General features: G+C 42.4%; 1 protein-coding gene and 1 long non-coding RNA gene across 2 annotated transcripts in view; both read left to right on the forward strand.

Moving 5' to 3' along the window:
- Nucleotides 1–16,394, forward strand: part of LOC132455455 (inactive dipeptidyl peptidase 10-like) — a 234,018-nt gene that overhangs the window by 68,906 nt on the left and 148,718 nt on the right. The gene's annotated exons all lie outside the window — the stretch shown is intronic.
- On the forward strand, nt 1,714–3,259 carry LOC132455120 (uncharacterized). Its single transcript, XR_009525075.1, has 2 exons — nt 1,714–2,358; nt 2,471–3,259. It is a non-coding gene; the product is annotated as an uncharacterized LOC132455120 (long non-coding RNA).

Genomic DNA, 16,394 nt, shown 5'->3' on the forward strand with positions numbered 1-16,394 from the left:
CCATGTGGAAGCAAAGTCCTTAAACCGCTGGCTCGTGTACTGAGCGCCGTCGTCCGAAAGAAGCAGGTGGGGGCATCCGTGAACTGAGAAATGCCGCTTTAACTTTGTTATGACAGTGGTGGAAGTCATGTCACGTAGCAGGTCTATCTTAAACCATCCTGAGTATGAATCTACCAGCACTAAGTAGTGCTGGCCATTCCATTCCAGTCGACCATGGCAGATCCGGGATGGGGTGAAGTTTGAGTGGTTCCTTCTGTTGATGTGGTTTTGTGCTGTTGCAGACGGAGCATGATAGAGTCTCGGCCTTGGGTCCCTTCATGATGACACCGTCTTCAATTGTCAGCTCATCTCCAAACGTGAAGTACTAGCGTACGCTTGTTGGCAGGTTGGCTTCCAGCTTGGGCCATCCATGCTGGATGATTTGTGCCTGCAGGTCATTGTCCTCTGCTGTGTGTTCTCTGAGCTCTTCCGAGACGTGAGGAGGAGATGTGTTGGATAGTCATCACATCAAAATTAGCCTCCTCATTGCTGTGCTGTTCCATTGTTTTCATTGGAGCACGAGACAACATGTCTGCCAGGTACATATGCTTTCCCTTCTTATAGATCAGCGGAAAGGTGTATCTCTGCAGACGCAGCATCATGCGCTGCAGCCTTGCGGGGCCGTGTGTAGGGGTTTTGACAGAATAATGACCGGTTGGTGGTCAGTCTCAATCTGGATGTGCTTGCCATTGATGTAGTCGTTGAACTTGGAACATGGAAACACAACAGCGAGAGTTTCCGGTGAATCGATTCACCGGAAACTCGACTGAACGTAAAGGAGTCGTTCGCGATTCAGCCTAGTTTCCGGTAACGGTGAATCGCATCATGGAATGCACGCCATTGCACGGTTCTCAGTTGAGTCAGTCAGACTCAGTGGAGTTAGTGCTACCGGAAACTCGTTCGTTCGTTCAGTCGAGTCTCCGGTGAATCAAATGGTGAACGAGACGACCGAACGAACGAGAGAGACGAACCGGTTCAGTTCGTTCGTCCTAAAGACTCGGTCATTCGAACCGGTTCGCGAACGAACGAGCCAACACTAGTACCTACGCTGGATGCTACAATATTGAACAAAAAGCAATTTTCAATAGTAAATGAATGGTTTGTCTTTAAAGAGGCACTATGAAAACCTTAAAGTAAAATAGGAGGTGCAAAACCAGTTGCCTTGCAGTGCCCAACTCAGGACACTTGGGGGGAGAGAGCTGAGAGTGGTGGGGTGTATTAAGTCAATGATAGACTACATACTTCATATAATATTGACATCCCATCAGAGGCCTGTTTCATGTAGCTGGTTTAACATACTCTGAGTTTAATCCTGCGCTCTGAGTTGGTTGACTCAGAGTTCAGGGTTGAAAAGCAACTCTGGGTTTTCGGTTTCAGAACAGGTGATCAGCGTTGGGTTAATCAACTCTGAGTATGTTCACTCTGGGTTGAGGGCGTGCCTGTTGACTATGAAGAGCCATCATCAATGGATCTCTGATAACATGATCAAACATGGACCAAAAGCGTAGATCCACTTACTTTTCCCCCACGGAATTGGAAATTCTAATGAACGTGTATGCCGAGCAGTTACCCATTTTAACAAAAAAAAGCAATACCGCCGCGGCAGCGAGAGCGCGAGAGAGAGCTTGGCAGGAAATAGCTGAACAAGTCAATGCGTGAGTCAAATAAATGTGTGTGTGTGTGTGTGTGTGTGTGTGTGTGTGTGTGTGTGTGTGTGTGTGTGTGTGTGTGTGTGTGTGTGTGTGTGTGTGTGTGTGTGTGTGTGTGTGTGTGTGTGTGTGAATTTACGCAACCCCGAGTTGCCCCACGAGGACTTGGCAGCAAATGAAGTACAAAAATATAGTTTAAACAGGTAAACTAATGTTTAATTGAAATCAAATCAATTGTGCTGTTTTGCCTGCTCTACCTAATTTAACAGCTATGTTCAACATGTATTAGGCTATATATTTGTATACTATATTTAAGCAGTAAATGTAAGTAGTAGGCCTACATTTCCCAGCCACCCCCACACTGCCAATATTTAATAGGATTTAGATATATTAGAAGGCTACACCTAGGCAAAATGCATTATAAATATATATGTGTCTTCAAAATAGCGCTTACTGAATATTAGGGTAACATTTTCCTCCATGTTAGCAAATCGAAAAAATGCAGAGGCCCGACAGACTGGAGGGGGTCCACCACCTGCAGCCCTCACAGAGGCTGAGGAGATGGCCCTCAGCCAACAGAGTATGGGTCCTGTGGCTGAGGGCATCCCTGGGGGGAGCTCCTCTGATCCCCCCCACCCCCCAGGATAGAAGTGCCTTTACAGTATAAGAGGTTGGTTATTCAAAATAATTAAATATGTACACGCAACCCAGCGCGTTGCAAATTAGATGGGGCAATATTCTGGCTCAAGTAATAATTGCACTGTCTAATCATCTTCTTCCAGTTACTGATGGCGTCATCGCCCTACTTGAACCAGATGCCCTCACCAACCTCCATGCAATTGTAACAATTCAAAAGATGCAAAAGGATGCTTCGGAGATCCAAATTTTGGAACATAAGTTATAGGTGGGTGAGGTGCAAACTGGGATAGGCTACTGTTCCCTGCTCTAAAAACATACCCAATATAAATGACTTTTTTTTTTTTGTGCTTTCAGGAAATAAAAAAATCCTCATAATAAGTAGATTGTCTTTATTAGAACACGGGCTGTGGTGGGACAAGTTATTTTGTTGAACAGTTTACTCAAAGGGTTTTACTTCAGTGAACAATGCAGACGATTATGCTGAGCATGTGCATGTAGAGAAGAACAGCATCTGGTTAAAAGCAGTACCAGGGTCTTTTCTGCCTTGCATTCTTAAAATGAGTTTCTTGACTTGCAGCAGTTATAGGTCCGTGGTTAGTCAGCTACTCTGATCATGGGAAAGCCACAACGTTGAAGTGACTGTAGTACAGAGCAGGTGGGATGCACGGGGCGGATCATTCTGCACATGCGTTAATTGCGATAAAAAATTAAAAAAATAAACTTAAAGCATGCCCCCGGTGCGTTTGACAGTTAACATGGGGGCTGAGAAGGTGGTCTAAATAAATGATAGATTGCGCTGAAAAACGATAGCGCTCGTGAAGAAAATTATCAGGAAAATAAAGTATATCCAACCGGGGTCTTAATAATCGTTCCTCACGGAGATTCCTTCTGAGGATCGCAGCCTCTACGTCCACAGGCTCTCGTAGAAAAGGACATGCCATTTCTAACACTTCCTTCTGTCGGAGAGCTGCCTTCAGCCTAACGCCCCGTGCCCACTACCTCCGTCAGTTGACCGTTGCCCATTGACTTTGAATGGGGACGGACGCGCAATGCATTGTGGATCCGTCCGTTCAGTTGGAGCGTTCGCCACCGTCAGAAAGTTGAAAAATGTTCAACTTTTTTGGCAGCGACGGTTCCGTCATCCAATCAGATCGCGTATGCTTGGGCTTGGCTGACGTATGCCTCTGCAAAGACTACTCCCCCATCCGTCAGCCACGCCTTCCCACGTCCGTTGACTGACGGTGCAGTGGGCACGAGGCGTTATAGACAACAAACTCAGAGTAGGTCTAACCACCTCCCGAGCAGGTTAGGTCCACGGCGTATGTTGCCGCAGCAACTAACTCTCGGTTGCGCTGAACCTGCTACCTGAAACGGAGTTTCCACTAACTCAGAGCGAACAAACTTGGGGTTGCCTCAAAACCAGCTACCTGAAACAGGGCTCAGGGCTCTACGTAAACTTTTTTTTTCAGGAGCACTCATGCCTAGGGATGGGGATCGAAACCCGGTTCTATCAAGAACCCGGTTCCACTTTTTTCAAAACCCGAAAATCAATAAAGTTTGGGCTTATCGATATCACTATCGAGTCTCGTTGTTTTTTTCCTCCCGTAGGGCCGTAGTGTCCTGTAACGTTATTGTCCCTGGAGTCGCATGACTCGCGTCACGGCATTTAAATATAATCAATCCAATCACTGCAGCGTGTCCACCAATGTTTTTGAATGAAATTGTAAACAAACAACAGGTATTAAAAGTAAAACTAGTGCAGTCTGGCAGTTAACCTCGCTCACGTCACGACTCACGAGGATGGCTGAACGGGCGAAAAGGTCTACAGTTTGGCTTCATTTTACCAAGCCCAAAGATAAAGCGGAAGTGAAATGCAACTTATGTTGCAAAATCATTTCTTGTAAAGGGGGGAACACAACCTCAATGGCCAAACACATAAGCATCATGCATCAAATAAAGGCCAAATGCACTACCTTCGACTATCTCGGGGTTGAAAAGACTCCGACTCCTCCTCCTGCCGCCGCACGACAACCGGGCGTCCACAGTACCAGCGGTAAGCGCACACACAGACTTTGCAGCTTGTCCCGTCAGTTACAAATAGTAGCCTAATCCAATAGTGAAATCCGTGTCGTAATCAGCAGCATACAAGCTAGTTCCTTGAAAAGTAAATAAAGTTTCAGACGTGCTGCATGATGATGCGTTAAGGTTGGCTCAGTAAAATGACTACTAGGTTATGCGTTCAAGTGTAACGTAAAGAAAAGGGAAATTGAGTTTTTGGTGAGAAACATGAGTAATACAGTTGTAGTGCTCTAATCATTTTAGAATATATAATTAAACTAATTTAACTTGATTAAAAATGACATTTATTTTAAAATGAATAATTCCTAAATATTTTCCTAATCACTAAAAACATGATGAAAAGTGACAGTAGACAATACATTAACCAACAATTGTGAACAATTACATATTTTTTAAACCAAAAAAATTAATTTCTTCAAAATATCGGACATTTCTTCAAATGCATTTTTTTCCCACTTTCTGTCTGAGAAGAACATTTGGAGGACCTTGTAATGATTTTTTTTTAATTATAAGTGAAAATATATCTACTATTTCCATTACCCATTCATTAAGATGGTGGTCAGCTGAAGCTCACCTCAACTCCAGCCCCCATGGGCCTACTCCAAACTCCCTTCACCCTGGCTGCCAGGAAGATGCATTCTAATCAAGTGGAGCAGTGTCACAGGGCTGTCACAAAATTTGTGGTAAAAGGCTTGCACCCTTTTGCAACAGTTGAATCACCCTGGTTTAGGGAAATGACAAAGGCCCTCAATCCACGTTACACCCCTCCTTGCAGGACTGTTCTATCAAACACCCTCATCCCTGCATGGTATGAGGTGGAGAAGCAGAATGCCATTACAGAGCTGGCAAATGTTAGCAAGGTAGCCATTACAAGTGATGGGTGGACTAGCTTAGCGCAAGACCACTACATTACTGTAACTGCCCATTACAGCAGCCAAGGCAAGCTTCACCAAAAAGTCCTCCGGACCAAAGCTGTCTACAGAGCGCAGACTGGGGAAACAGTGGCAGTGGAGATTGGGGAGGTGTTGGGAGAGTTTGGCATTACTCACAAGGTGGTTGTCATGACTGTAGACAACGCGTCCAACATGGATGTTGCTGCAAAGAAGCTGGACATCCTCAAACTGGGTTGCTTTGCCCACACCCTTAACTTGGCTGCGCAAAAAGTTTACAGCATTGCTACGGTGACCCGGTGGGCAGCAAAACTAAGAGCAGTCATCGTGTGGATGAAACGTTCTTCAATGGTGAAGATAGTGCTAAAAGAAAAGCAGCTCCTCCTCAAACTTCCTCAGCACACCATGATACTGGATGTGAAAACCAGGTGGAACTCCCTTTTTCTGATGGTTGAGAGGTTCCTTGAGCAGTATCCGGCTCTCCAAGCTGCAGTGTTGGATCCACGTATAAGAAAGCCCATTGAGAGGGACCGACTGGATGGGATCACAGATGAGGACTTTACCAAAGCAGAGGAGTTCATAAAGGTCATGAAGGTCCTGTACACTTCTACACTGTGTGTATTTAGTGAGAAAACCCCCACCTGTGGACAGATCCTTCCGATACTCATGAAACTGAAGGCCCACTTCACAGTTCAGGAAGGAGACTCTTCGTTTGTGTCCGACATTAAACGGAAGGTTTTGACTGACCTATCTGGACGTTACCAGGAGGAAAAAATCCAACAGTTCCTCGGAGAGGTGACGGCAATGGACCCAAGGTTTAAAGCCAAAAGTGTCAGGCACAGCACCTGGGAACATTTGCAGGAGGCAGCTGTAGCAATAAATGCAACAGAAGCAGATGTCCCAGTCCCATGAGGACAGCGACACAACCGAGGAGGCTATGTATGAGAATCCCCGGGTTGAAGTCAGTCCACCATCACAACCCAAGGCCAAGAGTGCCTTAGAGGAGCTTTTTGCCGAGGAGGAACAAGAGCGACGGACCATCCGTATGAATAACTCCAACAGCAGCATTCAGCAGAGAGTATGTGATGAATTCCAGCTCTACAGAAGCCTGCCTATGATTTCTCTGGCAGAGGACCCAGTTCTCTGGTGGTGGACAAAGAGAGACACCCTGCCCCTGCTAGCAGAACTCTCTCACGGCTACCTTATTGTTCCCCTTCAGAGAGGGTGTTTTCCACTGCTGGGGACACCATCAGCCAGGAGCGTTTTCTGCAAAAAAATACCTTTATGAGCTGATATTTTATTTCCTTTTGTGTTCCTTTTATATACATTATGACATTTTATTTTTTATTCGGTGCTGCTGATATATTCTTTCTATTGTTAGTTTTATGTTTCTAAGTGGCCTATTACATTAGCCATGTTTATTGAAGGCTAGAAACGTTTTTGTTATGCTCACTTGTTAAGCAATAAAAGCAATACCAGTTCCGTTAAAAACATATTGTCGCGTCGTCTTTCCACCAAATAATATAAATGTATCGATAGTGGTATCGATAAAGACTCGGATCGATAAGGAGTATCGATAAAGGTATCGATATCAATAAATATTAACGATCCCCATCCCTACTCATGCCCCTAAGTTAAAAAAACTACTTTTTTTCTTTAGAACATTTATTAGCGTGCAGAAATTACACACACCAACAGCACACACAAAATTAAGACAAGAATACATTTAGGCTACACAAAACAGCACCAATTTACAAAAAAAACGAAATTAACATAAATAGTCAAAATCACATTTAGGCTACACCAAAATCATGTCAGAGTCACTTGGCCATGACTTATAGTTGGGTCGACGTGACCTTTTTCCAGCTGACAGACAGTTTTCGGCACATTTAGTGGGATCAAATAATTCAAGTGAGGGGCCCTCTGTAGTGATCCTGATAAGATCCTCTGTGGTGGAGACATGCACGCAGCTCCTCAAAGAGCTTTTGAGGTGTTTCTGCGCAAAAAAGCCCCACTCACACTGTGCAGCAGAAATTGGGAGGACTAACAGTATGTCCACAAGGTGTGTAGGATGTTCTGTAAGAGTAATTTAAAAGGGACTCATACTGACTGATCAAAATAAATAACTACATACAAGAAATACCTCATTACAATTAAAGTACAACCTTCCATTTAAGTGCTGAAGTGTATGTTACCTTGTAGTCAGTTCTGTATGGCTCTTTGGTTGAAACAGTTTGCCATAAGCTGCTTAAGGACTTGTCCTTAAACATGTGGCTGACAAGGGTCTTCAAACTTTGCTATTCCCCTGGCAAAGCATCCATCTGGCATCTAGAGCTAGAGAGAGAAAAACATAGGTTTGTTACTCATCTGTTTCATAATCTGGTAACCCATCAAATCCATGATATTTGACAGCAACGTGCCTTGTACGGACAGGAAGAAAATTCTCCATTAGGGCCTCCAACTGATCGTTGCCATAATCAACCAGTTCATTGGTATTCTCAGGCCAGGTGTCGTGATGAAAGATTTTCATACAATTCACTGCAGAGTAGTCTTCGGAGTCTTCATTAATGAGACTGCCGAATCTGTTGTTAATGGCTTCCACAGTGGTGGTGATCACAGTGGTGTTGTTTCTCTGTAGCCTGTGCTGCATTCCTGTGACCTCTCCCGAGAGTAGTACACCCTTTAAGAAAGAATGATGGAAAAAGAACAACATACCTATTCATCTCAAAGGAATTGTAAAGCATCCAGTAGCTTGTGCACACAACATGCACATTCAACCTACAGAATATTTCACACAGACATGTAAAAGACATGTGAGGTGATTACAAAAGAGTAGTCATGGACTATTTCTCATTAAGCTGTTGTCTCATCTCATTTTCGACCGCTTATCCGGGGTCGGGTCGCGGGGGGAGCAGCTCAAGCAAGCTGTTGTACTACACTCAATTTCCTGTATCCCTAACAAACCTGAAATGAGATCTCTTCCTGCCCTTGTAGACATTCCACGAACTGACATAGCATGCCTCCTCTTTGCGGTGTTTCCTGCATAGCCTGCAACACCATCACTGTCTTTCTCAGCGCTGAAATGGCTTGAGGAAGAATGAGGTCGTTCTTCTGCAGAACGCAACTGAGCGAGGCCAGTTCATTAGACGCGTCAGCCAGGAAATTGCTAAATGCGCGGAAGTTAATCTCCTGTATTTCCTTCCTAATCTGAACAGGGGCAGTTAGAACAAATACATTGTTTAGATTTTAAGTAATGCAACCCAAAATAAATCAGGTTCATAAGCAATGGGTACTATGGTTTGGTAAAATGTACCTTCTTTGCATGCCCTTGAATTTCAGCACTGGTTGCTGAGGAGGCAAGTTTGTCCATGTGGTGCAGAACAGCCGAATACTGACCACTGTCAATTGACAGACTCCCTTCTTTTCCTGCACGAAGGAACACACTCAGTGCCCGGTGTACATGGGGAATCCACCTCGTCCCTTTCACGCTCGAAGGAGAGCAGACCCTCACACCTAGCTCTTCTCCAATCAGGTTCAGCTCACGCCTGGATTTAGGGCTCTGGTGGTACGTCTTCCACACAAGATGGAGAAGGTCATAGACTTTGGCCACCATTGTCTCATTGCGCTGCAGGTTGAGAATGGCCAACTCCAACCTAGACATTGACAACAAACAGAGTCAAATCTTATAGCAGTAGCCAATTACTAATGGACAAATGCATACAATCAACCATGAAATTCTGTAATATAGTTAGGGCACACTGTAAGTACATTCACCTGTGAGGCATGCAATGAATGGGAATTACATGCTGTCCGGCTGCCTGTTTGGGTAGAGCACTCACTCCCCTATGCACATGTTGACTGAAGCGCCATCTGCACCAAATGCAACACATTTGTTCTTCCAGTCGCATGTACCAGGTCCAAGAGCATCAAATGCTGCATTGGTTCCAGCCAGGACACCTTAAGTAAAAACCAGTAAAATTCCTTAAAATAGCCTTTTTTTAACAAGCAATTGTCCACATATACATATTCTGTGTGAGTAACTTTGCATTAATTTCATTAATAATGGTAGCATATGGGCCAAACTATTGTTGTGGACATGACATGCACATTTCAGTCCCCTTGTTTTATATTATTATTTTTTCCCCTTTACCATTGGACTTTATGTATACACACCACCATTAAATACCTAAACTTAACATAAATTTACACATTTACATTGTAAACACACGCACACGCACGCAAACACCACCACCATTCATCATTGAATTTCAGAATAACTAGGAGAGCTAGGCAAAGACGATAAATTGTGGGGCTGTGTGATTAATTGTCATATGTGGGATTGATGTTCAATTCATTTTTATGGTAAAGGACAATCATCGGTCCAAATTTACTGACTTTATCGACAACAGTAACAGCATTAACTTTCTCCACTCTAACCTTCTTCCTGGCGATTTCTTCCTCATTTGTTTGTTTCGTTTTCCCATCATTGGGAAATCAGAGTTCCCATCATTGGGAACAGAGTTCCCATCAATCATTGGGAACAGAGTTCCCATCAATCAGAGTTCCCATCATTGGGAACTCTGCTCTCGCAAATGTGAGTGAAATGGGCGCACTGTAGAGCCCTGCATCCCATACACCATTGGAAAGCTGTCAGGCTCAGGATTCAAAGGTACACAGCATGCCATGTCAAACTGTATGGTGTGAGTTACGGTGACTGACTTATGCTGATATGCCCCCCTCAAAATGCCTTTCCCCCCCCACACACACAAACACACTATGCTCCTCCACCTAACAGTCCTTGTACATACCTTTACGAACATGCTGATACAGAATGTTGGGTATTGAAATGTCAGTAAGAGTCCATCAAAGGAAACATTTATGAAATATGAATGAAGAGATAGTATTATAACAAATAACATATAACACTTTGTTTGAGATGGTTGGGTTATGAAAATCATTAAAAAGAATACAGAAATTACAGAAAAAATGTTTTCTATAGCAGAACCTCTGACTCACAATCAAAGTAGTTGTCAGGAATCCACATACGACTACCATTAATTTAAGACCCAACTTGTGCTTGTACTCAAAGGGTTCTTATTTGATTACAGTATGGATTGTAGGTGAACGGGTACTTTTTCTCTGTCTTCAAAAATACACTGAGAAAAATGGACATAAATTTACATTTACATGTGTCAAAATGTCGTTTATCATTCCTTATTGATCTACTTTGACATAGACATATGGGGCTAGGGCTCAGTTGTGCTTCTAAGATCGCAACTATCCTATATTACCCATGTTAACAAAATGTTTGTAAATGCCAGGAAGAGAAGAACAACATTCATGCCTCTGTCACTCTGTTACTGTACTAGACACAGTTATTGTGTCTGTTATGTGCTGATCTACAGAGTCTCAGCTTTCAAAAGAGCCCATGCACTTGATTATGAGTATGTGAGAACAGTGCAATACAATAGAGAAGTCAAGTCAGGTTTATATAACACAATTTAAAAATGTTCTCACAAAATAAAATAAAAATAAATAAATAGAAGATAATAAAATACAAATAATTAAATAAAAGAAATGAGTGAATGAATAGAATATAAAAAAAAAACATCAAATGAATAAGGCAAGGCAAGGCAACTTTATTTATATAGCACTTTTCATACACAAGGCAGACTCAAAGTGCTTCACATATAAACATTGTCATACAATAAAATAAAATAATAGATAAGTAAAAGAAAAACATATGCAAAGAAATGGGTAAAATAGAAAAAGGCATTTTAGTATTAAAATAGAAAATAGAGGCAAAGTTAAAAAGCTTTTTAGAAAGTGCAATGTATTTAAGATTTTAGCAGAAGGCTATAGCAAACATAAAAGTCTTCAGTCTTGTTTTAAAGTTGCTCAGAGTTGGGGCAAGTCTTAAATCCTCTGGGAGTTTATTCCAGCTATTTGTTGCATAGTAACTAAATCCTGCTTTCCCATGTTTTGTGTTTACTCTGGGGATAATTTACAGATTGGTCTCAGAGGATCTTAGTGGTCTAGAAGGCTGATGTAGTGGAAGCATATCAGTTAAATATTTTGGGCCTAAACCATGTAGGGATTTATAGGTTAGCAACATGATTTTAAAATCAATTCTCTGACCTACAGGAAGCCAATGTAACGATTTCAGAATTGGTGTAATATGATCAAATTTTTTGGTCTTTGTTAGAACTCTAGCAGCAGCATTCTGAACAAGCTGAAGCTTCCTCAGAGTTTGTTTTGGGAGACCTGTGAGGAGACCATTGCAGTAATCAAGCTTACTAGTGATAAAGGCATGTACAAGTTTTTGTAAGTCTTCGGTGGACATGAGCCCTCTAAGTCTTGCTACATTTTTAAGGTGATAATATGCAGATTTTGTAACTGATTTGATGTGACTGTCAAAATGTAAATCTGAATCCATGATAACCCCTAGATTTCTGGCTTTGATTGAGGTTTTCAGGGACAGAGAGTGAAGGTGTTGGGTTACTTTAAGCCTTTCCGTTTTAGAACCAAATACAATTATCTCTGTTTTGTCCTCATTTAGTTGAAGGAAATTTCGGCACATCCATTCCTTCACTTGCTCAATGCACTGGCACAGCAGATCTATGGGCCGATAGTCATTTGGTGATAGCGATGCATAGATTTGCGTGTCATCAGCATAGCAATGATGGTCAATATTGTTATTTTGCATGATTTGCCCTAGTGGGAGCATGTAGATGTTGAATAAAGAGGGTCCTAAGATCGAACCTTGTGGGACTCCACATGTCACGTTGGTTGATTCTGATACAAAGTCGCCAATGGAAACAAAGTAGTTCCTATTTTGTAGGTAGGACCTGAACCAATTTAAGACAGTGCCTGAAAGCCCCACCCAGTTTTCTAACCTTTCCAGAAGTAATGTATGGTCTACAGCAGGGGTAGGCAATTAAAATCCTAATGGGTCCAGTTTCAAAAAAAATCCTCAAGCTTGGGTCCGGGGGTCTATCACACATTTTTTATGACCGTTGTTTTCACTGATATAGGACTGCATGTGTTTTATGTACCAACAGTCAAGGTGTGCATTATGATTCAGAGGCATATTTAGCCAATATAAGTAGGCCTACTTAAGGCGCTAGTAGTATCAGTTTGGTCAACAACTGACTATCCGCCACCGTCTCGGAGCAGATCAGGCACACAGGCTTAGAGCTGCATGCAGCCAGAATGAACACTCCTCTTTAAAAGCTCTGTTCTCACAATCTACCTTTCTCTTCAACTGCAATGAAGCTTTCTCTCTCAACTGAAGGCACTCTTTTCTTCTGTCAATTTTGCCGCGCTTGCGTGCACCAGTCGCACAGCTCGTAGGGCAGGCTATCATCTGATTGGCTACTGGCATTATAAGGTTTAAACAAAAACATAGCCTACCATAAAGTTATAGTTAATTTAATGTATTTAACGGGTTTATAAAAGTCACCCAAACATTAGTTGTTAAAATCTCTTGGTCAAAATTATATATACCCGTATTGGTCTGAATATAAGACGACCCTGATTATAAGACGACCCCCCGTTTTTCAACACAAATAGATTTGCAGACCAGATTTGCAGAACAAAGAACAGTGAATTAAACACTTGTTATATCAATGACAATAATAATAATGCCAGTAAAGGCCACGGCACTTTCAAGGCAAAATATGTACAGTATGATTCAAAATGAATATCAAGCAACATTGGGAACATTTTTAAATAACATAGAAAAATACAGGCCACATATTTAACTAAACTTAACCAAAATTCGCCAAACTTCTCCTCCGATCTCTGTCTATCGCTCACACACGTCCTCTGCCCCGCTGTGTTTGGTCTCGCTGTCATCGCTCCCCAGCTGCTCCGCTTCCACCGGCACCGCCCAAAGCGCGTTTTCTCTGACGTTTTCAAAAACTCTCCGGTCAACCTCACTGAAACGGCCACTTTGAGGACCACGGTAGGATTTGCGCTGACTGTTGACGTCTTTGAGACGTTATTTTGGTGCTCGCCATCTTCTTACGTTACACTCCGTGACCCCAAACATCTTGGCAGCTTGGCAGTTGTTACTTGACTCTGCCTTATTGACGACCATTATTTTAAAATTGGCATCATAGCTCCTCCGCTGTTGTTGATTGACCTGACCCACTTTTGAGCCACTTGTCTCTAATGGTCAGCCTGTCTTTAAACACCGGTAACGGTTGTTAAGGACGCTGGACTACTTCTTCCCGGAACCAATTTCTGGCGCAACCTGCGGCCGCGAATGTGTATTGACATTTAAAGGGAGAGGCGAAGAAGAGAAACTGCGCTCTGAATACTAGACCCCGAATATAAGACGACCCGACTTTTTCGGACCTATTTCGATTGGAAAAAAGGCCGTCTTATATTCGGACCAATACGGTATATAAAAAAAAAATCGCATTATTAATATTATTGTATTATATTGTATATTATTTCTCAATGATTTTACTTATGAAGGGTAGATTTGATATTGGTCTGTAGTTGTTAATAATAGAGGCATCTAGGCTCCGCTTTTTTAAAAGGGGTTTAATAACTGCAGTTTTCAAAGCTTTTGGGAACTTGCCTGACTGGAGAGAGTTGTTAACTATCTGCAATATGTCTACTGCTAGGCAGTCGAAAACATTCTTAAAGAGGTTGGTAGGTATAGTATCAAGGCAACAGGTGGATGGCTTTAGTTGTGTCACAGTTTCCACAAGATTTTGAGAGTCTATAACATCAAAGCATGCCATCCTTGCCATGTAATTTTTGCCTGAACAGGGTGGTAGTCCAACATTTTTGTTTGACGTGGAGATATTGATGGCGCGTCTGATACCTTCAATTTTATCAATATAAAAAGCTGCAAACTCATTGCATTTCTGCGTGGAATGGAGATCAGGTGGAATTTCTGTTGGGGGGTTGGTCAGTCTGTCAACAGTTGCAAATAGGGTTTTTGCATTATCAGTGTTGGTTTTAATGATATTGGAGAAAAATGTTTCTCTAGCATTTTTTAAGTCTAAATTGTAGGCACGGAGGCTCTCTTTATAGATATCATGGTGAATATGAAGTTTTGTTTTACGCCAGATGCGTTCAACCTTCCTGCATTCTTTTTTCTGTGCTGTTACAGAAGCAGCTTTTCTCCAGGGTGCCTTTTGCTTTCCAGAAATCGTTTTAACCTTATAAGGTGCAATGACATCTATGACTTTCAAAATTTTCAAATTAAAGTTTTCTACAAGATCATCAGCAGAACATGGGTTTAGAGGTGGTAGCAAGGAGATGGCCTTTTTAAAAAGTACATTAGAATCTTCATTGATATACCGTTTTTTGACAGTGTTTGATTTTGTCTGTATGTCGGGAATAAAATGTATGTTAAAGAAAACACAAAAGTGGTCAGACAAGGAAGGATCAGTCACAGAGAGATCAGAAACATTGAGGCCCTTTGTGATAACCAGGTCTAGAGTGTGCCCCTTACAATGAGTAGCCTCTTTCACATGTTGAGACAGTTCAAATGTGTCCAAAATGGTAAAAAGTTTTTTTGCACACTTGTCATTCAAATCATCAGTATGAAAATTGAAGTCACCAGTTATAACTAGACAGTCAAATTCTGTGGAGATGCTAGACAATAATTCTGTGAAGTCATCGAAAAAATTTGCAGAATATGTGGGTGGCCTGTAAATAATTAATAGGAGAACTCTGGGGGAGCATTTCAATGCAGCACTAAGGTATTCAAACGATGGAAAATCACCAAATAACATCTGTTTCCCCTGAAATACATTTTTAAATGTAGCAGCAACCCCTCCACGTCTTTTTCCAGATCTACATGCATCAAAAAAGTTATAGTCGGGAGGGGCTGTCTCTATCAGAACGGTTGCACTGTTATTTTGTTCCAGCCATGTTTCAGTTAAAAACATAAAATCCAGTTTGGAAGTGGTAATAAAATCATTAACTAAAAATGATTTGTTATTAAGAGACCTCACATTAAGTAGAGCCATCCTGATGGGGCTGTTGATAGGCTTTAAGGTTGTTTTTGGTTTGGAGGCAATAGATATGAGATTTGTGAGGTTAGCAGTGTGTCTAAGTTTCCCTTTGTTTACTCTCTTAGTGGTTACAGCATGAATGCGAAAGTTGCCCTGCTTTGACGTAGGCAACCTTGGGTTCAGCAGATTATGAGAAACTTCCTTTATACTGTGTCTACGGCTGAACCCTTTTTTGTCTCAGTAATACTCAGGACTACTATCAGTACGGGGGCGGGGGTGGGGCGCCATCCTCCTGGGTGTTAGCAGTGTTAGCAGCCTGCGGCCATGACGTGGCGATGCTATCATTGACACAGATGCAAGTTTGATGCCAGCATGTTCCAGTTTCTTAAATTCGGCTGGAAAATCGCAAAGGGAGACATCGGAGCTGGAGTAGTTGTTGTGGCTATGGGAGAGATGAGGCTGGAGGTCATCGTCGATGGGGGAATGCAGAGGAGGGGGGTGGCCGTTCCTCGCCAAGCCAGCATCAGCGATGGGGGAGGGCACAGTGTTGATGGCGTCGGGCGGGCTGTTGTCTCTCTTCAAGGTCTGTGGGCTGTCTGCTATCTGTGTGTCAGATAGTGGCAGAGTAGTTGTGTGGGGGAGGCTGTAGTCTCGCTTCTTCTCAACCTGTGCTCTGATTGTGGCCTGTGCGTCAGACCATGGCAAGATTGTGGCCTGTGTGTAAAGCGAGAAGAGAAGATTGTCCCTCAACAGTTTTGAGCCTAACCTGTTTGGGTGTAGGCCATCTGCTCTGAAAAGATATTTGCGCCCCCAGAATAAGTTGAAATTGTCAATAAAGTCCCTTCCTCTTTCATTGCAGACTCTGGAAAGCCATGTATTCAGTGCAAGTAGACGACTGAATCTGTTTATTCCCCTGTCAACTGTTGGTATGGGTCCACTGATGGAAGACTTGATGTGTATTTTGTCCAGTGTATCCAATAGATCAGTGTAATCCCTCTTCAGAAGTTCTGACTGTTCTCTTTGAATATCATTAAATCCTGCATGCACAATAATCTGTGAGATTTTGGGGTTTTCCAATATGATTTTGGCTAGTTTATGGTTGATATCACTAACCATTC

Source organism: Gadus macrocephalus, chromosome 4 (genome assembly GCF_031168955.1).
Source record: "Gadus macrocephalus chromosome 4, ASM3116895v1".
NCBI classification, from domain to species: domain Eukaryota; kingdom Metazoa; phylum Chordata; class Actinopteri; order Gadiformes; family Gadidae; genus Gadus; species Gadus macrocephalus.